The sequence below is a fragment of the Adiantum capillus-veneris genome, chromosome 12 (assembly GCF_014529385.1).
Source record: "Adiantum capillus-veneris isolate H3 chromosome 12, ASM1452938v2, whole genome shotgun sequence".
Classification (NCBI taxonomy): Eukaryota; Viridiplantae; Streptophyta; class Polypodiopsida; order Polypodiales; family Pteridaceae; genus Adiantum; species Adiantum capillus-veneris.
The window spans coordinates 85,656,951-85,664,742 of NC_140942.1; the positions used below are offsets into that span (position 1 = coordinate 85,656,951).

At 42.4% G+C, this 7,792-nt stretch overlaps 1 pseudogene; it reads right to left on the bottom strand.

The window, feature by feature from the left end:
- Positions 1 to 555: 555 nt before the first annotated feature.
- On the bottom strand, positions 556 to 3,536 carry LOC147446070 (uncharacterized; annotated as a pseudogene).
- Between the last annotated feature and the right edge of the window lie 4,256 nt (positions 3,537 to 7,792).

The window sequence follows — 7,792 nt, forward strand, 5'->3', positions numbered from 1 at the left end:
TCCCACCATAACCCCACTTCTTCAAGTGGCAGATCCTCGCAGCCTCTCTAATTAAGTTGGTAGCCGCAAGGGATGTTTCATGCATAGATGAGAGAAAATGTCCATGTTGATTGTCAAACTCCGAATCGCCATGGCCGACCGCAGCATTTGATCAAAGATCATTCAGATAGTGGTCTGTAGGTATCCAAAAACTCCAGCTCATCGAGGACGAGTAGCCTCAGCATTTAAACCATGACAGGACCTAATGACAATTTCCACCAAAGTTCAACGCTTTTAAGCATACCCACTAGTAGAGTGGAAAGCCATCCTTGGCCTTCTAAATGCCACATTTGAGATACACTGCACCATAAGATTTTTTGAAACCTGCAACAAGAAGCTGCCCAAGCACCTTGCAATCTGCTTGCAAATCTCCATGCACCTATTTTTGGCATGTCCTTGGATTGACCAGATTTGGCTGCACCATCATTGCCCACCCCCTAGTTGAGTATTCATGCTCAACTACTACATTATTTAGGTAAAATATGATTGCATGAGATAAGATGGTATAGACAATATCTATATAATGAGATGAAACAAAAATAGTGAATATATAGCAATGGCATATCTAAGGTAGAGATATAGAAAGAAGAACATCTGTACAACCGGTCTCCACAGGGTCAAATGGAAAGCGAAGAATTCCATCACTGAAAATGTGAACTCCACCTTGATAGAATACAAAGCACCTTGTCTAACATAAACCATGGCAACCACCTCGTTGGTCAAATTGATGCCATTGGCCATAACACTTAACCTGAAAATAAAACATGTCCCATCCTTTGCTTCCACCTATAAAACCATATGTAGGCCGCTCATGTCTTTCATAGCATAGATCTTCAGCACCATGTATCCACAATCTTTCATATACATCATAAACAAGTATAGCATCACTTGAAGCACTTGTATCATAGGTATCTGCTTTGCCACCTTCTAAAGAGGAATCTATAGCACAATCCACCTCATGTGGGCAACAAATCCGGTGCATAACGCCTTGTAAATCAACCTTCAATAGCATACCAACAAGCATCATAGCATAACCTTGTAATACCTTCTCACCTACCTCTACCTGTTGCATAGCCAAGCCTACCTGCTCTTCATACATACCATTACATTGCCTTGTTCTTCAATCCCTCCTGTTGTCCAAGCTTCAACATCTCTCTCTGCAATGCATGATTCAAGAATTTCTACTTCACAAGACACCTCCATAACTGGAACAGTATGAGGCACTTCAGCATGCTTGACAGGGTAAGGTTGCCCAACCCCCTTGCTTTGCATTGCACGTTTTTTCACATGACCTGTGTCTGGTTTCCTATCTGTGGATGTGGACTCATCCTTCCAATTGTCACCACTGCCCGACTCCCTAAAGCTTGAATTTGGATCCTCCTTGCCATAAACCGATTCTGTAACCTCATCTTCATCTTCATGTTGCTCCACAAAAGCTTGCTCATCAACCATCTTTTCTTCATGTATATCCTCTTTGACGAATCTCTCATCTTCATTGATGAGGTTATCTGCTTCTTGAATAAATGCATGACCAACCAAAGGCACTAATGGAACAAATGGATCATAACGGCTTACCCATGGGAACTCAAATGCTTCTTGGATGCTTGAAGCCGCATGTGGCTTCATCGTATGTTGAACCCACTGAAACAAGACCATAATCTGTTGGCTTTAACAAACCTGTTTCCAGCTTCTTTTTTTCTTTCCTGCTCTTTGCCTTGGCTAAGCAGACACCATTTGCATAACTTCTCTCTAATCTTGGGATGTGAGCACTTCAAAAACCTCTCTAACTTGAAGTAGTCGTTGCCTCGGGACTGGGTAGCAGCTTCTAATTGTTGCCATATTTTCAAATTGCTTTAAAAAGGTTGTAAAATCACCACTTATATCTTGCTTCAAAACCTTCAATTTTGCGTCCAATTCTGTAGGCAAAACCCTATGTTTGAAGTCTTGGATAAACCGAGGTCGAACTAGCTTCCATGATTGCTGATCAGGAACTTACAACCCCTCAAATCAAGCTTTGACTTTCCCTTGCATCACCAGCCGCATAGCCCTTGACTTGGCTTCATCGGCCACCATCCGCAGCGACAACATCCAGAGCTCCACATCTGACATCCAATCTTCAGCATCTTGCTCACCTGAGAACACTAACTCACAATCTGGTACCATGTTATTGAACCACGTCATCACTTGAGCGATCAGTGTGGTCCTTCGTGGGGGCAACACAAGATGGAAAGGGGAAAATGAGAAAACAGCTAGACCACAATTTGAATGCCTCTATATAGCCCAATGATTTCACAGCACCCCTATCCCCTATTTATTACACACCTAGATACTCAATATGCTACAAATTTTTTCCTCTACCCCTACCCAGCCGACCCCAACTACATAGACTTGATCACAAAGCACATCATGATGGCTACTGCTTCTAACCCCTCAGAGAAACATATAACGGCATATAGGTGATCAAAGATATGCTAGCATGTACATATACTTTCATTGTCATTGGCATACACGTGTTTGCTTTACAAATTTACACCCTTATGACACACCTTGCATCCACATAAAGAGAACCCCTAGCTACATCCAACATCCCTTCGGAGCACACATATACCTGATAACATTAGGTGTGAGAGGGAGAGAGAAAATATGAAATATATTGGTCACTCAAACAACGAGCATATGGCGTTTCAAGCTGAATTGATTAGCAAAACGTGTAGAATGATGGATCTCTCTAAGAAAAACTCCCTCCTTGGTGCAGCATCCGATGATTTTACAAGGCTTAAGAAAAAGGACAGCACGGGCGGCTCCTCTCCTCCTTCTTAAGCACTCCTACTTAATAGCTGTCACCCTTTCTTTTATTAACAGTTGGCAGCTAATAGCGCTAGCCCTTATTTTGGACACGTTCTCCTGGCTGCCCCTTTTCTTTGTAGCTCTCGAGTACACCCCTCAGCCAGCCAAGGCCACAGCCCATTGTGGTCTCCTAGCTCTTGCTCACGTAACTTCCTCTCAGCACCCTTAACCTCTCTTGGCCTCACCCTCCCTCTGCAATCCCTCGAACATGCAGCTCTCCGCCCTGATCCCCTTTGTATCATGCTTCTTGACACCCCTGTAGGTGTTATCCCCCATGGAACTCCTCCCCTTGCACTCTCAAGTAGTGGCTATCTTCTTGCAGTAGCATTCCTAGACCACAGCCCTCCTCATTAACTGACAGCTCTCGACTGCTCCCATTCCTGCTTCCCAACCTCCTCCACAGGGTCGTCACCCATTTTGTATGCAGCCCCTCCCCTTCAAAACCTTCTCTTCGAGCCCCCTTGCCTTCTAGACTTCCCCAAGGGTCCAACACCCTCTGTATAACAACCCACCATGCTCACCACAAAAATCTCCTCTTCATGCAATTACTGACGTGCCCTTCTCCTCAGGGATCAGCACGACTTTTGGGGTTAAATTTCGAGCGCTAGTGCCCTACATGGCACTAGCAGTCACCATTGATCTAAAAAATGCTAAGCTTTTTAATGGCAGTGGCTGCTGCCACATAGGCAGCAGCGCTCAACCCAGCACGACCCCCTCCTTTTTTTTTCTTGCAATGAGCCACCCTCTCTCTATCTATGCAGCCCCGTGAAGTCCCGTTTCCTTCACCCCACGTCCCATCTGGCCCTTCTTTCCTTCATGCAAACTGCCATTCCTTTTCCTTGCCTTGGAGCCCACTCCCCTTGTGCATGCAGTCGACGTGCATCCTTTTTATTTTTTATTGATAGATATAAGCTATTTTCATCTTGATTAACAAAAACTTGCCTGGACCCTTGTCCCATACTTGTAACCAATTGTTGATATTGAAAAACTCCCTGCAGCTCATCACCATTCCCATGTCAATCACCTTCAAGAAAAAGCAATCCTACCATAACCCCACTTCCCAAGTGGTAGATCCTCCCGACCTCTCAAATTAAGATTAAGTCTGTATTCGCAAGGGATATTGCATAGGCGAGAGAAAACGTCCATGTAGATTGTCAAACTCTGAACCACCATGGCCCGCCACATCATTCGATCAAAGATCATTCAGATAGTGGTCTATAGGTATCCAAAAGCTCCAGCTTGTTGAGCACAAGTAGCCTCATTATATAAACCATGAAAGGACCTAATGACAATATCCACCAAAGTTCAACACTTTTAAGCATATCCCCACTAGTAGAGTGGAAAGCCATCCTTGTCCATCTAAATGCCACATTTGAAATACACAGCACCATAAGAGTTGTTAAACCCTGCACCAAGAGGCTTCCAAAGCACCTTGTCATGTGCTTGCAAATCTCCATGCACTTGTTTTTGGCATCTTCTCTGGTCGACCAGATTTGGCTGCACCAATGTCTGTAGAGGTACATAATGAATCTAAACTATGCTAAGAAGGTCAAAGAGGAAATTGACAACCTTATGAAAGGCGGACTCATCACAGAAGTCGCTAGCACTGATTGGCTATTCCCTATATATAGTGGTCGTACCGAAGAAGAATGGGAAACTCAGAGTCTGTGTGGACTACCAAAAACTGAATGCTCAAACTATCAAAGATGCTTTTCCATTACCCTTCACTGGTATGCTTCTTGATGAGATTGTAGGCCATGATATGTATAGTTTTATGGATGGATACACTGGTTACAACTAGTTACATATTGCTCCTGAAGACAGGATAAAAACCACTTTTATTAATGAATGGGGTGCATTCATGTATTTGGTCATTCCATTTAGTTTCTACAATGCTCCAACAATTTTTTAGCATTGCAGAATGGAGATATTCAGTGAGTTCTTGCACAAATTTTTAGCTCTATTTATGGATGACTTCACCGTATTTTCAACCGAGGAGAAGTATCTACTGTTTTTTAGCAATTTGAGGAGAAGAGGATCTGGTTGAATCCATTCAAGTCTATCTTTCTGGTCCCAAAGGGACAATTATTGGGACATATAGTGTCCAAAAATGGCATAGAGATGGCCAATGATAAAGTCTAGTGTGTCCAGGAGGCCAAGGAACTCCCCACAACGTCGAAATTCTTGGGATATGTAAATTTTTACAGAAGATTTGTTTACATGTTTGCTACAAAGGAATTACCTCTATCTGATCTTACCAAGAAAACCAGTAAGTTCATCTGGACTTCTGAATGTGAAGAAAGCTTTCAATGTCTTAAAAATGCCATTATCAGTAAGTCGGTACTCCAACAACCAAACTGGAATGTTATATTTTGTGTGCATGTCGATGCTTCGAGGCAGGCAATGGGGGCAATACTGGCTCAACCAGATGGAAGGACGGATTATCCAGTTTATTTTGCCAGTAGAAGATTCAATCCAGAGGACAAGACCTAATGACAATATCCACCAAAGTTTAGCACTTTTAAGCATATCCCCACTAGTAGAGTGGAAAGCCATCTTTGTCCTTCTAAATGCCACATTTGACATACACAGCACCATAAGATTTATTGAACCTTGCACCAAGAGGCTGCCCAAGCACCTTGCCATCTGCTTGCAAATCTCCATGCACCTGCTTTTGGCCTATCCTTGTGTCAACAGGATTTGGCTGCACCAATGTCTACAGAGGCACAGAATGAATCTGAACTATGCTAAGAAGGTCAAAGAGGAAATTGACAACCCTTTAAAAGGTGGACTCATCACACAAGTCGCCATCAATGATTGGCTATTCCCTATATATAGTGGTCGTACCGAAGAAGAATGGGAAACTCAGAGTCTGTGTGGACTACCGAAAATTGAATGCTCAAACTATCAAAGATCCTTTTCCATTACCCTTCACTGATATGTTCTTGATAACATTGCAGGCCATGATATGTATAGTTGTATGGATAAATACACTGGTTACAACCAGTTAAAGATTGCTCATGAAGACAAGAGAAAAACCACTTTTGAGCATTGCCTGATGGATATTCAGTGAGTTCTTGCACAACTTTCTAGCTATATTTATGGATGACTTCAGTGTATTCTCAGCCCAAAAGAAGCATCTATTGTTTTTGGAAATTGTTTTCTAGCCATGTCAGGAAAAGAGGATCTGCTTGAATCCATTCAAGTCTATCTTTCTGGTCTAGAAGGGATAATTATTGGGGCATATGGTGTCCAAAAATGGCATAGAGATGGCCAATGATAAAGTCTAGTGTGTCCAGGAGGCCAAGGCACTCCCCACAGCATCTGAATTGAGTTCATTCTTAGGGTATATAAATTTTTACAGAAGATTTATTCACATGTTTGCTACAAAGGAATTAACTCTATATAATCTTACCAAGAAAACCATTAAGTTCATTTGGACTTCTGAATGTGAAGAAAGCTTTCAATGTCTTAAAAATTCCATTATTGTAAGCCGGTTCTCCGACAACCAGAGAGGAATGCTATATTCCATGTGCATGTCGATGCTTCAGGGCTGGAAATGGAGGCAATACTGACTCAACCAGATGGAAGGATGGATTATCCAATTTATTTTGCTAGTAGAAGATTCATTCTAGTTGAAGAGAGATACACTACCACGAAGAGAGAAGCTCTGGGAATGGTTTTCAGCACCACTAATTTTCAACATTACTTATTGGGCAAATTATTTCATTTGTATCTGGATAATCATGCACTACTATTTTTTATCAATAAAGTTATTATCCAAAGAATATTAATTAGATGAATGTTGGACAGATAAGCCGCGACGGACGTCAGCACAGCGAGAACTCACCTAACAAGATTTGTGAGCTAAGGACGAAGCTCGACCTGCAAGCGCGTGGAAGCAAGCATAAGGTGTCAACCTATACTCGACCGACTCCTAACTAATTCCTACAGAGGTCTCTACCCAATGTCTAAGTCACAGTCTTCAAGAGTGCAAAAGAGGAAACTTCCTACAACGCTTTCTAGAGCCAAACACCCATCAAACAATATCGAAACACCGCAGAACTTGAAGGAGACCCTACTACCACCAATAGGTCGCTCTCCCTAAGGTCTATGAACCAAAACTCCAACCCAAAACACCCGGTGCAAAATCACGTAGGATGTCTGTGTAACATTTAATGGCCTAAAATCTTATGTGTAGTGGAAATTAGCATGAACATAGTGAGCATTTCATTAGAGTTGATTCCTAATGAGAATTACAAGAGTGCTTGGGTGGAGAGAGCAACAAAAAGCATAACACCTAGTTAGATAGCATCGACAATACTTTCAAAAGAGAGAGCAATTAAGCTATTGACAACAGTTGAGGACCGGATTTGCATGGAGCCGGTCCCCCCTCCAAAAGGCTTTGTATTATGATTTCTCCCATCAAGAGAGACATTGTACAATACAATTCTTTGTGTTCCTTCAAGACTAGCTAGTGCAATGAAGATGGAAGCTTCATACACCAAGCAAAACACTTAATCAAACACAACTTGAATTATCCCCGTTCTCAGACCCAAGACCTCACACACCTTCGAAGATGGTGAGAGCTAGCAGGGTATGAGAGTAGATTGAGAGGAAAAAGAAGTATCTTACGAGAAAGAAGTACATCTCCTCACATAATCACTCATATTAGCATAGCTTAGCTTAGTAATTAGCTTGGTAGAGAAGATGAGCATGCATTGAAGCTTGGCTCTTGGTTGGATTTGCATCCACATGCCAAGAGAGTGTTGATGTAGGCTTCTCACAAGCTTGGAGTAGGTGATGAGCTCTCCATTAAAGCTTGGGAGGAGATAGAGTATTTTCCCTTCACACATGGTCAAGTGTGAGAATGTGAGAGTGAATGCCAAGCAAAAATCAGCCCCCT